The sequence below is a fragment of the Chrysemys picta genome, chromosome 11, assembly GCF_011386835.1.
Source record: "Chrysemys picta bellii isolate R12L10 chromosome 11, ASM1138683v2, whole genome shotgun sequence".
NCBI classification, from domain to species: Eukaryota; Metazoa; Chordata; order Testudines; family Emydidae; genus Chrysemys; species Chrysemys picta.
The window spans coordinates 36,433,879-36,460,387 of NC_088801.1; the positions used below are offsets into that span (position 1 = coordinate 36,433,879).

Sequence of the window (26,509 nt, forward strand, 5' to 3'; positions counted from 1 at the left end):
TTCTGATACTGTCTAATGTGACAAACTAGGGAAATACAGCCCAGATGAACCTGGTGGGTGCACAACTGGTTGAAAAACCATACTCAGAAAGTAGTTATCAATGGTTCTCAGTCAAGCTGGAAGAGCATATTGTTTGGAGTTCCACAGGGCTCTGTCCTGCATCTGGTTCTATTCAATATCTTCATAAATGATTTAGATAATGGTATAGAGAGTACACTTATAAAGTTTATGGACAATACTAAACTGGCAGGAGTTGCAAGTCCTTTGGAGGATAGGATTACAATTCAAAATGATCTTGAGAAACTGGAAAAATGGTCCAAAATAAATAAAGTGAAATTCAGTAAGGCCAAATGCAAAGTACTACACTTAGGAAGGAGTAATCAATTGCACAAATACAAAATGGGAAGTAACTGCCTAGGAAGGAGTACTGCAGAAAAGGAACTGTGGGGTTATAGTGGATCACCAACTAAATATAAGTCAACAATGTAATACTGTTGCAAAACAAGCAAACATTCTGGGATGTACTAACAGGAGTGATGTAAATAGGACACAAGAAGTACTTTTTCCTACTCTACTCAGCACTCATAAGGTCTCTGCTGTAGCACTTAGTCCAGTTCTGGGCACCACACTTTGGGAAAGATGTGGATAAATTGAAGACAGTCCAGAGGAGAGCAACAAAAATGATTAAAGCTCTAGAAAACATGACCTTCAAGGAAAGATTGAAAAAAGTGGGTTTGTTTAAACTGGAGAACAGAAGACTGCGGAGGGACATGGTAACAGTCTGCAAGAACATAACAGGTTGTTATAAAGAGGAGGGTGATCAGTTGCTCTCCCTATCCACTGAGGACAGGACAAAAAGTACTAGGCTTAAATTGCAGCAAGAGAGATTTACGCTGGACATTAGGAAAAACTTCCTAATAATAAGGGTAGTTGAATGTTGGAACAAATTACCTAGGGAGGTTGTGGAATCTCCATCATTGGAGGTTTTATAAGAACAGATTAGATAAATACCTTTCAGGAATGTTCTACATAATACTTAGCTCTGCCTCAGTGCAGGGGACTAGACTAGATGATCTATCGAGGTCCCTTGAAGTCCTACATGTCTATGATTATACAAAACAAGTCATTTGTATAACCTATACAGATGCTGTAAGGATACATGGGATTCCTTATTTCCCCTTCCTGCTGCCACAGGAAAGCAACAGAGTTAGGGATTGAGGAGAGATGTAGCAGAAGTAAAGGGAAGATTAAGAATTGAATCAGATTTGGGAAAGTATCAACAAAGAGGGTTACAGGATTATCTGATCTTTTTCCCAAAGTGGCTAATTCAAATTCTGCTGCTCAGGCAGTCAGAGTCTATTATTCTATTCATGTTCCTTATGAATATGGCAGGTTATTGTCCATAATCATTCGGCTTCAAAGCCTCCCAGTAATGAAGGGCTGGTGTTAGGGGGTAGGTAGCAGGGCAATTGCCTAGGGCCCCACACCACAGGGGGCCCAGTGAAGCTAATTTACATGTTTCAGCCCCAACACCGATCCCCACAACCTGAGTGGGGCTGAAGGTAGGGGGTTACCAATTTTTCTAGTTGGGGTGGGAGAAGGGGGTCATGATTTTTTTTTTTTTAGTCCAAAGAAAGTGACCAGCATGAAAAGGTTGAGAAACACTGGTCTACATAAAATAGTATAGCTTTCCAACCTATTTGTGTTTAGAGACAAAGAATTTGCATGTTAGAAGTACATTGCAAATTACTGTCTAAAAAGGGGCAATACAGAATGAATATTTAAACTGAAAAAAGCCTTCAATTAAAATTTTAACTATGATCCAGATTGTTAAATAGAACTTGCTCTATAAAAATCCTGCAAGCAATCAACTATTTATTTTTGTGCATTTTAAAATAGGGCCCACTAGTAGCTTCAAGATGCACATCTCATTTTCATAATGGTCCTGAGGCATAGCAATTAGACAAACTTATTCCAACATAGGCAAACATAACAAAGTCAAGAAACAGGCCAGCAAAAAGTGCTTGTTTTCTCAGCTGTAGTACAACCCCTAAACCCACTCCAGAACATGCAAAATGTTTCGTTTGGAAGATGTGGAATGGGATCCATTCTGAGAAAAATGTTATGTTTTGGGAGTTTGAACCAACCAGAATGTTAGAACACCCGGTGTTTACCAGTCTCCACTTCTACTGAAGCTCTGAGATCTTACTGATTTTTGCCAAGACTGTTGAAGAAAGCTGTCTAGGCAACAATAGCTTCAAATGGGCAGTGAAAGTTCATCTCTGGTATGAGAAGATAAAAAGATTACGTACCATGCATTATAGGTATAGTACGTTATAACTCCCCATCCCCCATAAAATCATGCTGTATCGTGACATCCCATAGAAACTGAATGCATGTAAGCTACGAATATAAGAACAGAAGAGTGACAAAAATATCCTTCAAAAATTTAGTGCTAGCAATGGGGAGACCCACAGAACACAGGCTGAGGAGAGGGTTAGATTGCATACAGTATACACATCCCCAGACCACCTCTGACTTTTCTGTTGAGGCTAACTACCACTGCTTTGTTTTAAAAATTTACAGGTAAAAATTGCAATTCTGATAAGGAAAAGAGATTTGTTTAAGGACTTGGAAAATCATAGTTTGAAAAATATAAAATCATTAATTACAAAACAAATCCACATGTGAGAGGAAGAGAGAGAGAGAGAGAGAGAGGTGTTTTCAACCTGTAAAGTCAGTTGGCAGACAGGCAAGAAAAAATCTTGGTGACATTTTCTGAATATATTTGTGGTTAAGGGAGTAGAAAGATGCATAGAATACAGTGTAAAAGGCAGTTTCCATGTTTGGCCCATTTTCGAAGTTGTGCTAGTCAAGTGAAGAGCCCGTCACTGTTAGGAATTGTTTACAACTCTGTTAAAATATGATTTAAGATAAAATTTCACATATAAACTCTCAGTGATTCTCCCCCTAACCCCCACATTTAGTATGTATTGGATGTGCTGGATTTGAATGAAGTTATTTTGCATTTTATGACACTCTAGGGAAAGTGGAACAAATATATTTTGCATTCACTGAATTCCTTTTGTTGATGCTTTAAGATACATTTTGTTGTTTTGGTTAAGACTGCCATATTATTTACATTTTTAAAATATCTGTTAGTCTATATTCTCAGTAATTATTTTTGTTATGGTTAATCTATCTTTTTACCGAATTCTTGGTATTACTTGGTGGTTAAAGTTAATTTGAAAAGTGGTCTATTACAGAGGACTAACTGTCTAATTCAAGAAGTAATTGTTACATATTAATTATTACTTTCTTGTGGAAATAATAGATCACAGATTGTTTTTAGTTTATTTTTGCACCTTGTGTATTTGTTACACAGTAAGACTGTGACCCTATTAGATTTTATGACTACTATTGTACAGTAGTAGAATTGGGACATGGGAATGGCTCATTAGATTGTCCAGGCCTTCTCCCTCTTAAGGCAGACCACTGAAATAGTTCCTTGCCCCTCCAGTTCTGACCTCATGTTACAAGGGCCAGCATTTATTATTGGTCCATGATAAAGATATAATATCCAGCTCACCAATCCAAACTCAAATAAACAGATCTACAGCGTGGCTAGCTTCATGAGTTAGAACTACAATCACTTGGAATAATCCCATGGTCATGATGGTCATAAAATTCTGAGTCAACTCAGAGGAATTATCATCTATATGCATGTTAAATTCCCTGAACCCTCTCAGCCTTGGCAGTTCCAACACCACAGCAGCGAGCAATTTCATTATATCATGGAGGGACTTTGCCGTGTAACATACCTACGGTGAAATCCTGCTCTCATGGAAGTCAATGGCAAAACTCTCAAATGGAGCCAAGATTTTGGCCCTCAACTTAGTACCCCCTGATATTCTAATTAAAAAATCAATATTAAATTGATTAAAATGGATAGTTCTCAATGGGAAACCAACATCATAGAGTGGTTCTATGCCCAACACTACTCCATATTTTTCATAATGGTCTGGAAGCAAATGTAAAAATTATTCCCAATAAAACTTGCACATGACAAAAACTGGTGGAGAGGTAAGTAATGAGGAAGACATGTCTTGCACACCTCAGTCTGAACTAAATAAGCACAATCCGATTCATGCATTTTAATTCGGCCAAAGGGAAAGTCATACTTCTAGGAACAAAGAATATCTGTATCCGGATTTGGTATCCATGTTTTAAAATGACATTGAAAAATTTGAGATGGTTCAGAAAAGAGCTATAAGATTCATTTGAGGTTTGGAAGACATGCTTACAATGAGATACTTAAGGAGCTCATTCTGTTAAGATTATCAAAGAAATGGTTAAGAAGTGATTTGATCACAATCTGTAAGTACCTACAACAGAGAGAAGATTTCTGACACCATAGGGCTTTTTAACTTGGTAGACAAATGCATAACAGGAATCCAGTGGCTGGCAGTTGAAGCTGCAAAAATTTAAACTGGATGTAAGGGGCCAATTTTTAAATTAGCAAGGATAATTAGCTATTGGAGCAGTTTACCAAGGGATTTCATAAATTATCAATTGCTTGAAGTTTTTAAGTCAGGATTAGATGTTTTTCTAAAATATATATTTTTATTCAACCACAAATTATTGGGTTTGATGCAGAAATTACTGTGTGAAGTTCTCGTCTATAGCATAGGCCATAGACGATGACCATAACTCTAACCCTAAAAGGAGGTACAGTTCCAAACACAAAAAGTTGTTTACAAAAACACGAGTTAAGGCAAGGTGCTCACAGTGGAGTGCTCAACCAAGCACTTAAAAGTAAGAGAATGAACAATAAGCACATCACAAATCTTACATTGCCCACAAATGACTAGACTTAAGTCTTTACATCTCAGTTCTTGTAAGGGGAAGTGTACTGCTCTGCCACCACAGGGGTAGCCTGGGGAAGGAACTGTGAGATCGTTTCCTGTGTCAGGGAGGAGAGTAATTTGTTACACCCCTTTATAGGACACAGTGAGTGAACGAAGAAACACATTCTTATCTAGCAAAAGAAAAGGCATGCTTCACTCCAACACAACCACCTTAACACAAAGACCTGGAGTCAGAGAGTTAAAAAAAAAATCATTTTTTTAAATTTTTATTTCAGTTTCTGAGTATTTTCTCTTTAAGAGACACAGTTAAATGGGAAATATCACAATGTATTTATTGACATATATTGGCATTTTTGGTAAAGAAGTTATTTCGGTTTCTCAAGAATAACTTTTATATTGTTTAATAGGAAAGTGTACAACGTTGTTAATTTGTACACTGTTACTGTTACTATTTATTTTACAGGAGCACCTACCAACCCCAGTCAGGTTTCTGGGTTCCAATGTGCTAGGCCCTGTACAACTGAGTTGAACACAGATAGACAGTGCCCCACAGAGCTCACAATCTATGTTTATTGTTTGTAGTGTTGTTGTAGCGGTGTTGGTCCCAGGATGTTAGAGCAAGACAAACTGGGTGAGATAATATCTTTTATTGGACCAAGTTCTGTTGGTGAAAGAGACAAGCTTTGGCACTTACAAAGAGCTCTTTTCTTCTTTGAGGTAAAACATGAGCTCGTCTCTTTGTAAGCTCGAAAACGTGTCTCTCTCACCAACAGAAGTTGGTCCAGTGAAAGATATTACCTCACCCACCTTGTCTCCCTAAGCTAGGCAAGGTGCAGCAGATGGATAAACAGACAAATGGGGATGGGCTGGAGGACAGATACCTGTAAAGATGGATCTATTCACATACATTAGCAGTAGGCAGTACAGTTGTAGCCATGTCAGTCCCAGGATATTAGAGAGACAAGGTGGGTGAGGTAATACCTTTTATTGGACCAATGTCTGTCGGTGAGAGAGACAAGCTTTCGAGCCACACAGAGCTTTTCCTCAGATAGAGCTCTCTCACCAACAGACGTTGGTCCAATAAAAGGTATTATTTCACTCACCTTGTCTCTCTACATTAGTAGTGGTCAGACCAGGGGTGGTCACAAGCTTAGTGGACTTGCCCTTGAAACTGACCAGTATGTCCTCTATATATGGAGATCATCTTTATTTTCCTTATTCAAAGGCATTTTGTTTGTATTTTTCAATTATATGTGAAGAAAATATATTTATTTAGGGTAAGAGCTAAGTAGGTTGTGTTGTGATAAAATATGAATTCATACTAGATAAGAATAATTGTTTGTTTATGTGGGCGGTGTATATTTTATGATGTCTCTAACTATTCATTTTCTTGCTTTTAAGTACTTTGATTAAATGATGCACTAGGTGACTACATTGTTGTCCCTTAGCAACCAGAGCTGTTTTTTGTTTTGGAATTTCACAGTTTGGGTTTTATTTTTTTAAACATCTTTTCTTTTTCCTTTTCAGTAAGTAAGTAAGTAAAGACACAGTTTTCTACATTTTAAAGAAATGGGACTGGATGCATTATCTAATTATTAAAGGACTGAGTAACTGCTCACTCGGGGCCTGAATCAAGACTATTGAAGTCAACTGAATGTCTCCCATTGACTTCAATGGGCTTTGGATCAGGCCCTCAATGTACAACTGACAAGACATGCATGCATCTAAACTGAGCCATAAATATGGCATGGGGCTATTCAAAAGGTTTTGTATCTTGCTGGATACTTTTGAGTTTAAGAAAGAGTACTTTGGGTTCTTTGAGCAAGATTAAATAATTGAGAGAGTCTAGTTATAAATAATTATTATATTATTCAACCCAGAAGTGGTTAGTGTATGATATCTTGATTTATCTAGTTTGAAAGCACCTCATGTTACATTTATAATAAGTTGGTGGGTAGATTTTCTTAGGAAACAATAAGAATTGGTAAACTACTTCTTACACTGGATGCCTTCCCTGCAGTTTGGAGCTCCATGTTATAGAAGCCTGGGCAGAAGTGGAGGCTTTATATTACTTGGGATGGGATTAGGAAATGTGACATTGAGTCCTTGTTGCAGGTTTGTGTGTGTGTGTGTGTGTGTGTGTGTGTGAGTCACAGTAAGGGCCTTAGGCACATTGATGAGAAGTTACTCACTCAATTATTCCCACCAACATAGCATGATCTGACCACAAGGGAATGTTATTCTAAATAGAACGGATTCGTTACCTGGTCTGTTTGCAGCTTATGTGAGTTAAATGGGGGTTATATTTAAATGGAAAGAAAGATTTTAACTTGCTTGAGGTGGTAGTTGGAGTAATTTCATGAGAAGAGCTGAGATGAACAGCCAAAACTGCCTCTTGCGGTAGAGCTCAGGTAGTGACTGAGGGTGAAAACAGAGCAGAGAAAAGCCTAGTTCTAGCAGTGGGCTCAAAACCAGAAGAATAAAGGACTGTTTGTCTTGAAGAATAACTGTTAATTCTTTAAACTGGTAGTAATAATTTATTTTTGTGTTCTTTTTTAATTTTGAAAGTCAACAGATGTTTTTATATAAATCTTTGACGGCTCTTCAGTGAGACACGTACAATCCGCAATGAGCAAATCAGTTTGGCTAGTTGAGCCCAAACTCAATCCAAACTTTATCTGAACCTTTTTTAAGGTTTAAAAGGTTTAATTACATTTTTTAAATCACATAGGCCTGATGCTTCCTAGTCAGTGGGACCAAAAGCTGAAATATAAAATTACTACTGTGAGAGCAGATATTTCTGGCCCATCGTGTCTTAATATTTTCACATCTTCCACCAATGCATCACCCTCATCATTAACATTAATGTGACTAGCATAAAACTTCATTTTTGCCCTTTATGTCAATTTCTCATATTAAAATGTACAATCTTTAGTTGCTCTGTTAATTTAGCCAGATACCCACTTATGTGGGGCTTCGACCTGCAGCCATTGAAGTCAGTGAGAGCACTGCTATTGGTTTCTATGGGTGAAGGATCAGGCCCATGGAGCTGCTCCCTGGTAATGATGGCATGCTCTATTCCACTATGCTGTATCTTCTACTCATTAACCTGATATTTTCCTTTCTTATGACAGCTTATTTTACTCATTCCCTAAGCTTGCAATGTAGTTTCTCAACCAGATTTATCCCCGTTAGCTTAACCTGGCTTCTCACTTCAGTGTTTCACTATAACCCTGCTCTTTTGTCCATTAAGTAGCCATACCCGCTTCATGCATTACCAGATTGTAGTTACAAACTGAAACTTTCAACAAATAATTTAGGAACACCTGGACATGCTGTGAACTTAATTACATCAGGGACAAAAAATAAGATACATAGCAGAAAAGAAAAGCAGTTGTATAAAATAAAGTACAGAAAAGGTATTTTACAGCCACGGAGAAATATAAACAACATCCAGATGAAACAGACTGACACCAACAATGGAGACAGTTATCAGGGAAAGTGTTCAGAGATCAACATAGTCCTGGTGTATATTAAGCAGTCAAATACAATGATCAGATTTGTGTGTTGTGATCCATTACCAGAAACAGAGACATTTCCCTAGACTCAAGAGACTTTGATAATTCACTTGACTAAGACTCCTTGTGAGCCCTTCTGGAAAGAATAAAACAGAAAAGTGCAGCATATGAGGACTAAGCAGTTGCACAAACAGAAATAGAGTTTATTAGGATATGAGATGGAACTGGCTTATTATACATGCCAGAATTTAAAAACAACAACAACCTAATTGACTTGGCCAAAGGAAAGAGCAATGGAAATGAAAGACAGCAGACCAGGACAAACCACAAAGGGCAATTCCACAATTATTTCATTATTCAATTAAGGCAGTCCATAAAAACAGTCTCCAAGTTCAACCAAGGATGTATGAAAAGCAAAACAAGGTCATTATTGTGTCTATAGGAAAGAAAATCCTTGCAAACAAAAACAAAAGAAGTAAAGTGTTAAATTATTCATAAAACTGAACACTTTGCAAAAACATACTTACTGTGAACTGCATATGGATATCTCATTTTATGACTGAAGACTGATCTTGACTCTCCAGAAAACATTTTCATACCATAATCTTTAAATTCAAAGCAATATTGAAAAGAATTGTGTGAAGATCAATAAATAAGTATAATTATTAAAATCTCTATGAATAAAACATTGACTTGCAGAGTCTGGAAGCCTCAAGGCATTACAGCACCATTAGAAGATATTTCTATTTTATAATGTCTCAAAGCTCTATGAAAAATGAAGAACTTTAAATAAAAATGATGATGCTCTTACTGACAGAAAATGAAACTTGAATACCTTGTTATGAATATAAATTACAGTGAAATGAAAGTTTGTTTCCTACAGAGTATTACCCAGATGGGAAAGAATGGGGTGTTACTCAGAGGAAGAGGGATTACAGAGTGGAGTCTTGTTTCCAATATAGTATGCATCTTTTAGGATACAATATGCACATTTTGGTTTGCAAATTCTTCACTTAGTTACCTCCATGAAACCTATATTTTACTATGGTTTCATTTTCACTATATCACAGATGGTTTAGCATATATCATCAACCTAGGACATGATCCAAAGCCCACTGCAGTCAATAGGAATCTTTCCATTAATTTCTGTGGTTTTGTATGAGGCCACTAATTCTCAATTAAAAACAACAACAACGAGGGGTCCTTGTGGCACCTTAGAGACTAACAAATTTATTTGGGCATAAGCTTTCATGGGCTAAAACCCACTCCGCATATCTATTCAAGGGACAACATCATAGGATCTAACCACATCAGCCATACCATCAGGGGCTCGTTCACCTGCACATCTACGAATGTGATATATGCCATCATGTGCCTGCAATGCCCCTCTGCCATGTACATTGGCCAAACTGGACAGTCTCTATGCAAAAGAATAAATGGACACAAATCAGACATCAAGAATTATAACATTCAAAAACCAGTAGGAGAGCACTCCAGTCTCCTTGGACACTCAATAACAGACTTAAGGTGGCAATTCTTCAACAAAAAAAACTTCAAAAACAAACTTCAGTGAGAAACTGCAGAATTGGAATTAATTTGCAAACTGGACACCATCAAATTAGGCTTCAATAAAGACTGGGAGTGGATGGGTCACTACAAAAAGTAATTTCCCCCCTGCTGATACTCACAGCTTCTTGTCAACTGTTGGGAATGGGTGACGTCCACCTTGATTGCATTGGCCTTGTTAGCACTGGCCCCCCACTTGGTAAGGCAACTCCCATCTTTTCATGTGCTGTAATATATATACTGCTTACTGTATTTTTTACTCCATGCATCTGGTGAAGTGGGTTTTAGCTCATGAAAATTTATGCCCAAATAAATTTGTTAGTCTTTAAGGTGCCACAAGGACTCCTTGTTGTTTTTGCTGATACAGACTAACACGGCTACCACTCTGAAACCTAATTCTCAATTGCCCCCTACCTTATCTAAGTCTATAGTATATCAGTACAAACTGGGTATAGAACACTACCATTTTCATTTAATCACATTTTAACCCACTTTGCACAGGTGTATGTGACTACATAAAGTGTAAGGCAGAAAAGAATTAGGCCCATTATGTGTAAAAAAATGTTTGTAAATGTAATATGTTTCTAATATGTGATAGTTCATTACCATCACTCTCAACATTTGGATACTCAGATGAGGACAGATTTGGGGTTTCAAATTAGGGGCTTTTATTTTTATATATGTTTTATTTGGGGTCATTCAATGTAATTACAAACTGAAACACCCAACAAATAATCTGGTAATAATCCACAAAGCAGGAATGGCAACTTATTGGAATATATTTGGACAAAAGAGCAGGTTTTCAGAATACAATATAAGCACAAAATCAGGGAACTAGGCATACAAAAGTGTGCATGCAAAGCTTAAAATTATTCCCATAGGTTCAACTGAAGCACCTAATGCAAATGCCAATAATGATTTAAGTTTTTGCTGATGTGCTTCTGCATGCTTAAAGCCCTAATTGTTCTAATGCTTGGAGTTAGCACTTTCCCGCTGAACTAAGTGATCTCCAAATGCAAATACCTTGATTAGGTATAGAAGTTAAATAGAGCAGTTCTATACAGCTGTCGTGCACTGAATATATTATTTGTGATTGAAAATACTACAGTCAAGTATGTACAAAGTGCTTAAGAGATTTAGGAGCACACAATCTCTTGACTTTCAAAGATTCTTATGGAATGCCCACAACTTGCTATGCATACTGTACCCCCCACTGACTCTGCACAGGCAATATTTCTTTGTACAAGCAACACATACGGATTTTAAAAATTAGCTTGAAAGCTCCCCCTTCCTGTTTTTTAGTTTAATTATAAGGAAAGCTACAGGTCTCTCAATGTGGACAAAATTCTTAATGATTTCTTTATTAGAAAACATATTGTATATGCTTCAGAGCAAATTATGATCAAGTTTTGTACATTGCACCCTGTAAACTATATTTGATTATACTTTAAAACATTTAATTTCTTAATGCAGGTTTTATTATAACGTACATGATTTCAGTACAGTACATGATGGATGTATTCTAGGATGAATCCTGCCCCTAATTGTGCCATAAATGTAAACAATATTTCATTATTTGTGATGCAGCCATTTAAATGATATTAGTGTTCATCTTGTGCTAATGGGGATATCTTCTGCCTTCTGATTCTTCCTGCTAAAGGAAGGTTATTTTTGTTTAGATGTGGAGTCATTAGCTTTTGGTTTCTCAGGTTATATTTTCCTCTCTCTTCAGTGCACATTCTTCAAGGACTTAGGTTGTTTGCCTGAAGATTGCAAGTTGTTGTCAGGTAGTCAGTATAACCGTATACAATCATTTTAGTCATTAACATCCACATGTTGGCCAAAAGGTTCCAAACTCCCTATAGAATCTGCATGTTGTGTCTTGTCTCATCAGGGACTTGATCCTGCAAGGTGCTCAAGCAGTTTAGCTCCGATCCAACAAACAGGGCCAGCTCCAGGCACCAGCCGACCAAGCATGTGCTTGGGGCGGCACCTTGGGGCGGGGCGGCGCTCGGGTTTTTATTTATTTATTGGTTCGTCGGGGCAGCGCTGGAGAGGTTTTTGTTTGTTTGTTTGTTTCCATGGTGCTCGGGGGGCGGGGCTTCGGTCGGCATGGCGCTCGGAGGGGGCGGGGCTTCAAGAAGCGCGGTGCTCGGGGGGACGGGGGCTTGGCGCGGCGCTCGGAGGGGGGTGAGGGCTGGTGCGGCACAGCGCTCGGAGGGGGCGGGGGCTTGGTGCAGCGCTCGGGGGGGGCTTGACATGGTGCTCGGAGGGGGGGTGTGGGCTTTGGGCGGCGCAGCGCTTGGAGGGGCGGGGCTTCAGGCGGCGCGGCGCTCACGGGGGGGGTCGGCTGCGCGGCGCTCGCAGGGGGGTTTGGCGGCGCGGCGCTCGCCGAGGGGGGGGGCAGCAAAAAAGTTAGAGCCGGCCCTGCCAACAAACCATTTCAGCATATGCTTAACTTTTAGCATGAGTAGTGCCACAAAGGGACTGCTCATATGCTGAAAGATAAGTACATGCTTTAGTGCTTTACTGGATCAGTACCAAAGGAGTCATCACCCTTATGATTAATTATGAGAATTAGTTAATGTTTACACAGTGTTTTGAAGAGGTATAACGACCGGATCCCTTGCCCACTGAAGCTACTAGTAGCTCTTCCACTACTTCAGGAGGTGTTGGCCCAGGCCACAAGGGGATAAAAGAGATGAAGAGAAGCAAAATGTTTTGCTTCACACAAGACACATGTAAAGAATTTAGGTTTATTATCTGATTGTGGTTGACTTTAAGTATGCCATTATTTGAACCACGTATATCAATGTGAAGGCAAACACACAAATAGTCTTGCCTGCAAAGACCAGTCACATGTGATTCATATTTACATTGGATGATCTTCTGTCCATGCTTCACGTGTATTTATAATTACAAACTAGCAATCTAATGTCATCCAGATTTGGGAATAAATATATTTTGCAGGATATCAATAAAGAAAATGTAAAATTTTGTGTATTCTAAATTCTTTGCTCATCCCCTCACTTTTCCTAATTTACATGAATATGTTGAGCAATACAATGAGTTATAGGATGGGGTTATATTATTTTGCAAAACTTGATTTAAATCAATTAAACAATGTTAGCTTTATATTTACATATTCAAGCCACACTATAAATCGTTGGTGAATATTTTACAGTATTCCACATCAGCAGTATGTTCCAAAAATCTTGGCACTATGACTAAAATATATAGACTTGAAAGCTCTAAAATTGTAGTTTCATTACATTTTCTGTATGTAGTATGCATTTTGAAGAAGGTTGTAAATCAAATGATAATGGAAGCTAAATTTTCACTGGTTATAAACAGCCTCAGAGCTTCAAAGTGCACGACTGACATAAATGAGAATTCAGCACAGTTCTTGTATTATTATATGAACATTATTAGAAAGCTATGTCTGAAGAAAATAAGCATTTTAGATATTGCTCTTTGGGGAAAAAAAGCAGGCTTATATTACTGTAGTTTAAGCAGGATAACCTGTTCTCTCAAAGACTGCCAAAATACATTAATACCACCCCCCTTTGATAAATACAATGCTGCTGACCACAGATCCTTAAGAAAAGTGTCAAGTGGGATAAAACAGAATTGACCCAATTGTAGTAGACACCTAACATCTAGCATGGATGTATCTTCTGAAAGAAGAAACATTATCCATTGAATTTTCATGACATTCCAAAATGACCACCCGTTCTGCTAAGTGAACATTGGTGGTTCTTAAACTGAAAGTGACACTGGAAATAAATTGCTTAATTCAAAACATTCTACATTTTGAAATTGTTTGTTTTCAAATACTTTCATTACATTCCAAGTATTTTAGCTGAATCAAGAGCATATGTTCCTCTACTGGATCTCTTACTCGTAAGTGACCCCAAATATAGTTATAAATATCTGTTCATTCCTTATTAGTAGAACACTAATCGACAGCCCTAGTTTCAATCGCCGTTAACTCACACTATTAACTCAAAAAAAGTAATTGCAATTAATCGCACTGTTAAACAATAGAAGACCAATTGAAATTTATTAAATATTTTGGATGTTTTTCTACATTTTCAAATATATTGATTTCTATTACAACAGAGAATACAAAGTGTACAGCGCTTGTTGTTATTTTTTATTTGTATGTCTCCTGTTCTGTTTTACCCGCATTCTGCCATATATTTCATGTTATAGTACGAATGATGATGATGATGATGATGACCAAGCACATATTTGTTTTAAGAATACTTTCACAGCAGATTTAACAAAACACAAAGAAGGTACCAATGTGAGATTTCTAAAAATAGCTACAGCACTTGGCCCAAGGTTTAAGAATCTGAAGTCCAATATTGGAGAGGGATGAGATGTGGAGCATGCTTTCAGAAGTCTTAAAAGAGCAACTCTTCGATGCGGAAACTACAGAACCCAAACCACCAAAAAAGAAAATCAACTTTCTGCTGGTGGCATCCTACTCAAATGATGAAAATGAACATGCAGCGGTCTGTTCTGCTTTGGATCGTTATCAAGCAGAACCCGTCATTAGCATGGACGTATGTCCCCTGGAATGATGGTTGAAGCATGAAGGGACATATGAATCTTTAGCGCATCTGGCACATAAATAACTACAACAGTGCAATGCGAATGCCTGTTCTCACTTTCAGGTGGCATTGTAAACAAGAAGCAGGGAGCATTATTTTCTGCAAATTGTAACCAAACTTGTTTGTCTGATTGATTGGCTGATGTAGGACTGAGTGGAGTTATAGGCTCTGAAGTTTTACATTGTTTTATTTTTGAATGCAGTTATTTTTTGTACATAATTCTACATTTGTAAGTTCTCTTTATCATGAAAGTTGATTGCACTGCAGTACTTGTATTAGGTGAATTGAAAAATACTATTTATTTTGTTTTTTACAGTGCAAATATTTTTAATCAAAAATAAATATAAAGTGAGCACTGTACACTTTGTATTCTGTGCTGTAATAGATATCAATATATTTGAAAATGTAGAAAACATCCAAAAATATTTAAATAAATGGTAGTCTATTATTGTTTAACAGTACGATTAATCACGATTATTTTTTTTAATTGCTTGGCAGCCCTAATTGAAACACATGTAATAGGTAACCATATCTCCTGCATTTCAAACTCTAATCAGCTTATCTTTCTGCAATGGCAACACAAATTGGTTCTGAATTTCATTTAATGTTACTGTCATGTCAAGATTTAAGGTGTACTTTGAAAATTTTATTAGAACATGAGATTGCTTAAATATTTATAATTACTATAACTCCACTTTTTGAGTTTTTAAACTGTAATATTTGCAGGTTTGCATGCTGTTTGCAGGTCAGTACAAATGAGTCTAAAAATAAACATGGAAATCAAACATGTTCCATTTTTGTGTCTAATAAATCTGTATGCTTATACTTTCAAATACTGTTTACCTATCTTTTTATAACTCAGATAGTTACAGTATTTCCCTCTTAAAAATTTAGCCTTCTCCAAACCTCTTCTGGCTTTAAACATTTAATTTTGCATGATTGTGCCCAATTAAGCTATTTTGGTTTTCATAGCTTTATGAATATTGCTTTATGAGAAGTCAAACAGAAGGATAGTCTTCTATATTTAACAGCAGCCTTTAGCTGCAACCTTATAGCATGTTTTCTGTACTTCACATAACACTTTATCATTATAGTATATAACAGTTGCTTGTGTTTGCTATTTTTGATCATCAGTGTACAACTCTCGGTGTATACATTTTAAATGGGTCCACTCCTGACAATCCCTGTGGCATTCTGATAAATCATGTTTTTTTTCTTTTGTTACAGTACATACTTACAGATTTAGAAGAAATAAGAATAAACTGGGAAAGGTTTTATTAAAGAATGCATTCATTTTAATAAGGAAGTTACATTATAAGCAAACACTAACCATTTATTATTACCATTCTTATTCACTGAAGTGATTGATTTTTAGCAGATAGCCTGGTTCATATTACACAAAAAAATGGTTGTAAAAGTCTTGAAACCAAAAACATGGAACTACTGTTTAATTCACTGAACCTAAGTATCCATCTTCATCAGCTAACTTTATTCAATTAGTATGCACCCAATAATTAAATACATTAGAATTACATTACATGAACAAATCAGAATATAAATAGTTTCATCAAATAATCTGCTGAATTAAATGAAGTGAAACTTGTAAATAGATTTTAATTCAGAAACAGTTTATATTCCTGTATTTAATACCTGCTTGCTAGAAGGGTAAAAATGATTCCCGAATCACATTGGATGAAATTCCCCCTTGAGCAGAGAGCTGAACAGACCTTTTCTGCCACTTAAGCTCCACACTTCCTGAGGACTGTGAATGGAAAATCCATGAGGTGGGGTTTCTGCACCCCTGGCATGCCACTGAGGAACATGCTGTCAGCCCAGAATAGGCTGGTGCAGATGGTTAGGGTAGAGGAAACTGCCCTTGAAGCCCCTTGCAAGTAGCATGGGACTACAGTCACTTCTCCAGCCTTCAAAATGGAGTAGAAGGCATGGATGGGGTTACATTGCAGCCACCATATTTTGGCCGTAGGTTGGGAGAAGTAAGTTCCATACCATCCCCATCTCCTGGGTACTTTGATGACAGGTTACATCTACAATAGACATTTCCTTCTATAGCTGAACCAGTTCTAGCAACAGTGGAAAGTTTTAGGGCAAATATCACTAGTATAGGCACAGCCACAGAGAAAAGGGAGGTAAAGTTTCCATGTAACAATGTATTGACTGAGATTTAAATATGCAATTCCGCAGAAGTTCTTAATTAGTAATGCCATATGGGAGAAAATGAAGTACTGTGGATGTGCTCATTTACCAGTTATAGCAAAGGGAATAAGGGAAGTATAAGAGGTTCAGCTAATTGAACTCTGCAGATAATATCACATATTTCAGGGATTATACTTGATGGAGAGAGAGAGAGAGAGAGTAAAAATAAAAGGGCTTGATTCTCATTTACACTAATGCCACTTTACACCATTCTGGCAGAACAAACTGACATTAGTGTCATGACTGTAATTTATCCCTATTTTAAGAGCTTCTTATACTGCCAGAGTGATATAAAAGGGGGCCTTAATAAATTGAGAATCAGACACAAAATATTTGGTTGTTTGCAGCTGTTGGTGGTTATCACCAGCTATTTTTCCTTTGTTTCTCTCCATTTTCCTTGACAAGATTAGTTAACTAGCAGTGAGTGCAAGTTGGAATTTTCCTTAATTTCTTATTCTTTCCCAGCCATAGGGATCTATTTTTAATTGTGATGGAGTAAGCATTTTATTGTTAGTAAAGTACTTTCTTCCTTTTCTAGATAGAACTGCAGGAGCGATATACAAACATGGCAGAATTTGGATTACTTATCAATAGGTACTGCTTTTGAAATACTTTCATACACCAACCTTGTAGACATCTTATAATGGTGAACTCCAGGATGTAGAAGCAATAGGCTATAGAATTTTTCACCTCTACACAGTTAGCTGAAATCCAGTGTAGATTTCTAGTGACAAAACTGTTATCATATAACGGCTATTTTTGATCAATGTGAAATAACTTGTTAGTCTCAAACCAGCTCCTACTGGACAAACCATTGAACATATTGACTCCTGTGTTGGAGTTCTCAGGGGAGAAATAATCACTGAAGTCAATGGAGCCTAACTACAAGCATGTAAGTGCTGAAGTACCTTGCTCAACTGGGGCTTAAATAAGTAAGAAAGCTACTGAGGCATTCATCCCAGGGCGAAGATTGTGGTAGAGTAATGGGGCAATATGAGGAAGCTTGTACTACTGCTGTATATGAATAAGTTGAAGACTTCTGCCTCTGGGGCTAACAGCAATGAATTCACTTAGTATGTGTTTACACTAGAAAAATTAGTGCCTACCTAGCAGTGCATTTACACCAATGCTGATCTATTAGTGTAGGCCATGGCTCTCAACCTTTCCAGACTACTGTACCCCTTTCAGGAGTCCAATTTGTCTTGCATATCCCCAAGTTTCACCTCACTTAAAAACTACTTGCTTACAAAATCAGACATAAAAATACAAAGTGTCACGGCACACTATTATTGAAAAATTGCTTATTTTCTCATTTTTACCATATAATTATAAAATAAATCAATTGGAATATAAATATTGTACTTACATTTCAGTGTGGAGTATATAGAGCACTATAAACAAGCACTGTCTGTATGAAATTTTATTTTCTACTGACTTCGCTAGTGCTTTTTATGTAGCCTGTTGTAAGACTAGGCAAATATCTAGAATAGTTGATGTACCTCTTGGAAGGCCTCTGCCTACCCTAGGGATACATGTAACCTTTGTTGAGAACTACGGCTCTAGATGAACTCAAGCTTTTTTTTAAACCACTGTGTCATGAAATTCTACACAGGTGTAATGCAGCAGAAGGAAACAAAGGGAAAATCAGCAGTATGAGAACAGCCGACTATCTGCAGCCCACCAGCAAGTACTGTGCAGGGAGTCACCATGCTACTCCACCACTTTATTCTCTACTTGAGGCTTCACTGTTTTCTGTGTGGAACTGCATCCCAGAAATGATTTGCATGAACAGTGTCTCCAAAACACTGTGTTAACATTAGAAAAGATTGAAACAGTTAAGTGTCTGTAAAAAGAACAGGAGTACTTGTGGCACCTTAGAGACTAACACATTTATTAGAGCATAAGCTTTCGTGGACTACAGCCCACTTCTTCGGATGCATACAGACTAACACGGCTGCTACTCTGAAACCTGTCATTAAGTGTCTGAGTGTTTCAAAGTGATTTTTTCCCTATAGAACTAACTTTAGCAGGAGGCTTTGGGAGCAATTGCAAGTGTGCTTTCTTGGACTGTTCAGGGCAGGATTTCCAGGGGTAAAATGACATTATCTCGTATACCATTGATACTGCCTGTGCAGCTGCGACATTGGCTGCATTTTCTGTAATATGGTTATCTCGCAGTCCGGAATCTGTTCTCCAGTGGTTCACTTGCTTATAAACTTCTAACCTGTCCACTTCTCAATCCCTTGTTACTTTTTCCTTGGTGTCACCATGCCTCAGTAGGTCACAGCTGAGAGTACCAGATTCAGAACAAGCTGCTGAGAAATAGGGCAGACTCACCACAAACTGGTGGTTATTCTATCATTAAATTATACCAAGTCAGTAACAAAAGTAAACTTCCTTCTCACCACACTAGTTAACAAGAAGTCAGGGATGCAGTCTCCTTAGGCATTCCAGCCCTTATCTCACCACCCAGACACTGGATTCTATGATGAGTAGTTATTGAAAGCCAATTTCATCACATATATGGTCCTTCTAATCAAGAGATCAGCCACTTAACCAGTCAATACATAACTCAGATTTTACCCAATAATCATGTTGCTGCCAATCCTTTAGTAACTAAAATTTAAAGGTTTATTAATAAAAGAAAGGAAGAAGAGAGTTAAAAATGGTTAATAGATCATATACATACAATAATTGCAAATTCCTTATATCAGGTCTGTAGCAGTGATGTTATAGACTGTTGGCTTGTAAAGTCTCTCTGGTAACTTCCAAAAGATTGGATGATCCATAGCTCAATACGCTCCTTTTAGTTGTCAATCCACAGTTCAGAGAATCAAAGCAGGAAAGAGGCCAAATGGAGATATCTCAGAGGTCTTTTATACTCTTTGCCAGGTGCCTGGAAATTTACTGGCTCAAACACAGCTCACAACCTCTGTTTGTGGAAAGCTACTGCTCTAAGATGGAGTACAGGGTCACGTGAGCATATTGCATGTCCTTACATGCTTTGATGACTCTCAGAGGCAGCCATTGCCCATATCTGTGCTGAAGCATCCACAGGAAGGCTATCTGGGCAGAACAAGTTTTTTCTATGGCCCATTGTTAGAGCAGTGTCCTTAATAGGCCATCAAGCTTAAATAGTCCATTCCCAATAGGCTGGCTAGATTGAATGTAAACTATCTTGGAGGTGTTACCCCAGGAACAAACACATTTGAGATATAGATACAAAGGCAATATTCATAACTTCTGATACAGTGATGATACATGGATTTACACAGGATAATCTTATTTAGCCAATCATAACTTTACCATTGACACCTGACAGGACATACTTTGTACAAGATTTGTTGCAATTGGCTAACATCTAATATCAATGATATAAATGATCATATTTCAATCATACAGCATCACACTTGATCTTTTACTTCTAGTTCTTTATTTTTTCTTTGATATGTTAACTATCGGTTGTGAAGAATCCAAGTGTTGTACAGTTATTTCTGTCTTAGCGGGCTCTCTCTGTCTGTATGCTATTATATGATTACATGCTTTCTTAACTGACTGGCTCCTTCCTAGCTTCTCTCTGGACTCAGTTCTCAGGTCTAACCAAGCATTGCAGGGTGAAAATTTGACACTAGGTTTTCAGATCTAACCATCTCTCCAGGGACACCAGTACACCAGCTGTGGTGTGACTTCTTGTGCAAAAGAAAATTACTCACCCACTATTTACAAAATACAGGAAACTCCAGTGTAGTCCCCTGAAAAAGAGGAAACAATCTTTAAAAGATATAGCAGTCAATCTCTAAAGAAGCTATTGCAAACTGGATATATGATACTCTACTTAAGTAAAAACATATTCAAATGATAAACTGTGGAATGAAATCATTTTGTACCTACAGCTCTTGAGTCAGAGGTAATAAAATAAGGACTTCACATTTTAATATTGGAATCAAAGAACAACCTCCATCTTGGATCCAATAAACCCAGTTGTATTGGGAAATTCTAGTCAAGTGATGCAGGTAAAGCTTAGATAGCTGGTGTTTCAAAAGATGGCTGGTACCAATCTATAAACAACAAAACCTGAAAGGAAAATTATTAGCATAGTTTTCCAAGTTCTTAAACTGTTTTTTTTTTTTAAATCTACTTCTAAGGGCAGGTCTACACTAACCCCCCAATTCGAACTAAGGTACGCAACTTCAGCTACGTGAATAACGTAGCTGAAGTTCGAAGTACCTTAGTTCGAACTTACCTCGGTCCAGACGCGGCAGGCAGGCCCCCCCCCCCCGTCGACTTCGCGGTACTCCTCTTGCCGAGCTGGAGTACCGCAGTCGACGGCGAGCACTTCCAGGTTCGACTTATCTCGTCCAGACAAGACGTGATAAGTCGAACCCAGAAGTTCGATTTCCTTGCCGCCGAACTACCGAGTAGTGTAGACCTACCCTAAGTAATGATCTGAAATTTTAGGTTCCAGACAATTCAGTTTATAAATACATTTTCTCTTCCAGTTAGTTTAATTAAAATTATTCAAATCATTTAACAAAGGGTCTCCATTACTTTGTAGTATGATAAGACACACAAGTGTCCAATCCACTAAAAAGAGTAGAGTAATTTTTATATAAATAATAATTGTACCAAGTTACAAACTTTGTAGCTTCCATATATCCCCTCAAATTATGCTAGAAAAAGTGTATTGTTCAATAGCATCAAGGAGAGGTTATAGTAATAAGTATTAATCATTCTTCTTTTTTATTTTACAAAGATGGGATCCATATTAAATCTATTCAACAGAGAAATGGGCTAAACTATCTACCAAATTACCATATGTTTAACACTTTGGTTCTTTTGGCTATTTTATTGTACAAAACTTATTTTTAATGTGATACTGAATGTTACACACTCAATATATAATTGCAGCCTTTATACTAAGCATTTCAATGTAATCTTTTATTGCTTATTAATAAACAATTTATTTTAATTGATTTTAGTATATGATGCATCAGCTCATCTGTAGGAGAAGTACCAACAAGACATAAGAGTGTGCGATAGTTAATGACACTAAAGGTGACTGAATTGCTCATGTAAATACATTTTATCACTGCCTTGTGTGCCCAAGGATAGAAGGATGTTAGATTATCACTTAATTAGTACTTTGGTGACTATTACAGCTAGACGTGACCCTAATATTTCACATATGAAGTGCCCCTTTCACAAAGTGATATTCTATCATTCTTTCAGGGATTGGTTCTTCAGCTGGAGGCCAGTGCAATGAGCTTCATTACATGTACATCTATTATTAGATTATTACATTTTGGGGCAGTGGCACTATTTGTTCTGGAAGACAAGTAGCACACTTTGGGTGGCATAAATATAAAATTATTAACCATCTCAATTGCTGAAGACAGAGCTTCCTAATCTGCTGAATATAGATGTGATAAAATATTCAGGAATCACTCATCTATCTACACAGTTCATGATGACAAGATCATGTTTTAGCTTTATTCTGAAAATACTGATGAGAGAGCCCCACAATGATTTCTATTCTAACATGACCCATGCAATGAGGGTTGCAAACCCTCCAGGATTGCCCTGGAGCCTCCAGGAATTAACAAATTAATCTTTCATTAAAGATTATGTTATGTGATGAAACCTCTAGGAATACATCCAGCCTAAATTGGCAACCCTAATAACCATGGCCCTTACCGATTTACAAAAAACAAAACAGGAAGGCAGGCAAATGGAGCACGCTTCTGTGCAAGACCCTCCCAGTCATAACCCATGAAAAACTACAGGCATACTTAGCAGCTATAAAGGAATCCAGAAGAAGAATTCCAACACAACTGAATCAGACCAGAAGAATTATTTTATACAGTAGACTGGGTAATTGACCTAGAATCCCACCATCTGCCCCAAGAGCCAAGTCATGTTCTGTGTAAAAAATTCCCACCACAATCTCCCACAAAATCAGAGCAAGACTTAGAGACAAAATAAACTAGACTCAAACTTGGAATGACTCCCAACCCACCTTGTTTGATGGAGTTTGGCCTAGTCACCCAATCAAGAGCCCAGGAGACTCTAAGGGATGTCTGACTCACCACCTGCAAACATTATCCCAGTCCTCCATAGCTCTGTTAAGTATAATGAGGATCTTATCCCTCTCCTTGATAAGGGAGATCGTTGATGCCCTTTTCAAAGAAGGTGAGCTACCAGATATCCTTAAAAATGCAATAGTCTAGCTCATCTTGAAGAAATCTGCGCTTAATGTCAGTAACCTTATCACTAGCAGCATATGTCTTCTATCAACACTATGGACAGCCTTCTCCTAGTAGGGATAAACTGACCAACCTCTGATACTGCTAGATCTTTCTGCAGCCTTCAACACCACTGGTGCTGATAACAAATGTACAAAATCTTTAAATAGGACAGCACAATGCTGTATTTTCTCATTCCTATGATGAGTACCCACTCCTTGTCACCCAGATCCCTACCATATGGAGTCCCACATGGTTCAAGACTCTTAACTCCTGCATTATTTCTTTCTCCATGGAAGTAGCCCCCACCATCAACAAAATGCATCAGAAGAAGTTAGCCCATTTAAAATAGATGTGATGTTGGTAGAAAAGATAAAACATTTTATAGAACTTGCCAATATGCTAACATCATTGACAATCAAGGGCATCAAACCAGAGACTGTCAATGTGGATCAAAGTCATGGTGTTTTGCTGGATGCCTCACTACTCCTAGACCTGAATATTGCCACATTTGGAAGAGCCAACTTCTTTCATCTTTGTTGGGCAGGAAGATCCATTGAGAACATAACTATGTTAAATCATGGTTTTGTAATCTTCACTTGAACTGCTGTAACTCATTTTGCTAGGTACTGGATACAATCATTACTAGGTGGTGGAAGCTAATACAGTATGCAGCAGTACACCTTTCTAGACACAGACCACATACGTTATACAAATGTTACTGGCCTCCCATTTGCTTCAAAGAAGAGTTCAAAGACATGGGCCAACTTAAACTATAAGGTACTTAATGGGTTAAGGTCTAGCTAATTCAGAGAATACTTTACACTTCCACGATTCCTCCTAGACTTCTGAACAGACCCAGGCTCCAACTGCCAGGCACTGGGACAGAGCACTGTCTACACCCAGAGTTCCTGGGTGTATATTACTTGGCAAAAATAAATCATACTGAGCCCAAGTTGCACTGTGTTCAGATTAAGGAGTAAAATGAAGGTTTATGATAAAGCCCTTGCCACCAATAAACAGATTAAAAAAGAAAGTGTGTGCCTTCCCATCTGTCCTGAAATATGGGAAGAAAACCACTGTTTTGTTGAGAGATTTTATTTAGCACTTTATAAAATCCTTAGATTGTAAAAAGTTATACCAATCTACTGTAGAGATGTCACTCCTTATATTAGGAGGTATTTCACAGCTTGTGCATTACCTGCTCACACAGATAAAAGGAGAATAAATTTAGAATGATCTCAATGGTGATAACTGACAGGATGTAGTTAATTCTGGGTGTGGCCATGAGGTGATCTTGTCTTTTTCAGACTGACTGTAAGGCAATAGTTATTGGCTGAAGTTGTGAACTAGTAAGAAGCTAGTTGTGAGCCTGAGGATAAGTATGCCCCTCTAGAGTATAAAAATCTAACCCCAATTTCTTCATGTTGTTTGTGAACGTTCATAATCAAGACAATGAATTTCCAATTTGTGCTTAAATGATGGAAACCCCTCATGTATTGTTTCTAAAAATACAGCCCAGAGCAATTTGGTGTCAATAACTGTTCATTTGACTTCCTTGATGATGGGAAAGAGCTCAGACAGTGTATCATTCATTCTGCTCTAGTGAGTATTCCTTCAGCTGACATATAGATTTGTTAGGCATCCAAACCCAGACAACTACTTCCACAAACCAAGTCAGCTGACAGCATTAAAGGAGTCAACAAACATCTTATGTTTCTCCATACTCTGAAGTTTTTAGCAAAAAGATCATGTCAGTGATACTGTGATTTGCTTTGAAATTTTCCTTTGCTTGCGGATAGTAGCCGTTGTCATGTCCTTTAAATTTCATGGACCAGTGTCATCTCTTCAGATACCGGAGTATCTGTACCAGAGTGCATGAAGGCAAACTGCAATCGTATATTTAGGGAGATGCAAAAATAGACAACGAAGAGCAAGTTAGATAACTGAATTTATGCACCAAGCTTGTTACAGTGTGCAGACTTGCAACACATGAGGGGTGAATTTCACCCCAGGTGAATTAGGGAAATTCAAAGTCACTAAGGGTAGTAGAGATCATGAAAACCATGGAAAAGGAGGCTTGATTAATCCACATCCACCCCTAGGACAAAAATATAGATGACAATAATTTTTCAGATTAAGGACCCATTTTCTTGAAAAGGTGTCAGGGTACTGTGAAGATGACCACAACCAATACATTTCAGAGAGCAATAGCTTCTCAAGAGTCTGCAAACTTGAAAACTATAATTGGACAAACTGACTGTACGTCTTTCTTGAGCTTCATGGCTCCATCTGCCTTATCTAGACCTCAGGCAAGCGACTTAGACAGTGGTCTGTATGGTAGGCAGTGCAGGACTGCAACTCTCTAGGAGGAACTTCCTTCCAGACCTCCCCAGTGTGCTTGGGAGAATGCCTGCTGCTACTCCCTCCAGGTCCCCCAGGACATATAGCATCTAGGCCCTAGATGTCTTGCATCCCAGGGAGCATGGCAGGAGAGATCCCTATGCTCCAGGGAGTGCAGGGACTGTAGTTATGCCTTGCAGTTGAATGAGCATGCAGGGAATGGGAGCTTCTTGCACCCTCTCTTCCCCTTTGCATACCCTGAACCAGCTAGGATGAACCTGGCACACAGTGAGAGAGCTGAAGGACTTGCATTCTGATATGTCCTGCATGTTTTTAAAAAATAATTTGAGTATTTTCAAAAGCAGCTTCTTCCTGGATTTGATACATCTTTCTTTGTGTTTACAGTATAACTGCAGAACTTAGGGAATCAGAAGGTGAATCCATTCTTAATTAGCTGGTTATTTGTATTTTGAGTATTCCATCAACACCTACAACATCTGGTTATGAACTTATAATTTATTTAGGGCTCTGCATGTAAATGAATGTGATTTTACTGTCCTCCGTTTAAGAGCAGGAACATAGGTTTGTAAATTTCCACAATTCGACTTTAATATTTATTATACAACTTTTGGCATTTACTTCCTGAATGGCAGAAGGCTGTGGTTACTTTTAAGCTTAACTGTTGAAAAAGCAGTAAGCAAACACACTGGACTATTTTCTCTCATATTTTCTGGTGTCAGAGAGAGAAATCCATCTGGAATCCTAGAGGTTTGTCTCTGAATTGATTTAGATAAAATCTGACAATCTAACCAGTTTTAGCCCCTTGAGTGCCCAGTCTGTGGCACACTCATGCTGCAGTTTTTAGCTAATTTGACAGGAATAGCTGAGGCCTAGCTGTCCAAAATGTTGCTCACATGAGAAATTCAGACCACACAATTCACAGAAACTTTCAGAAGAAACAAAGCTCCTTTATGCTTCCACACTTATGAAGAGCAAATGTAATATATTGGCATGTTTTTGATCCATCACTATTGCGCCTGAGTGCTCCAATAATAAAAATAAATAACATATTACATACTAAAATATATACAATATTATAGAGCCAGTATGAAGCATTTAACTACACTATAATATATTTC

At 37.8% G+C, this 26,509-nt stretch overlaps 1 long non-coding RNA gene across 1 annotated transcript in view; it reads right to left on the reverse strand.

The window, feature by feature from the left end:
- Nucleotides 1-17,017: 17,017 nt before the first annotated feature.
- LOC135974260 (uncharacterized) overlaps nucleotides 17,018-26,509 on the reverse strand; it is a 35,566-nt gene continuing 26,074 nt past the window's right edge. Inside the window, exons 2-3 of the long non-coding RNA XR_010591477.1 lie at nucleotides 20,673-20,859; nucleotides 17,018-20,537 (exon numbers count right to left, since the gene is read on the reverse strand). This is a non-coding gene — a long non-coding RNA (uncharacterized LOC135974260). The remainder of the gene's footprint in view (nucleotides 20,538-20,672; nucleotides 20,860-26,509) is intronic.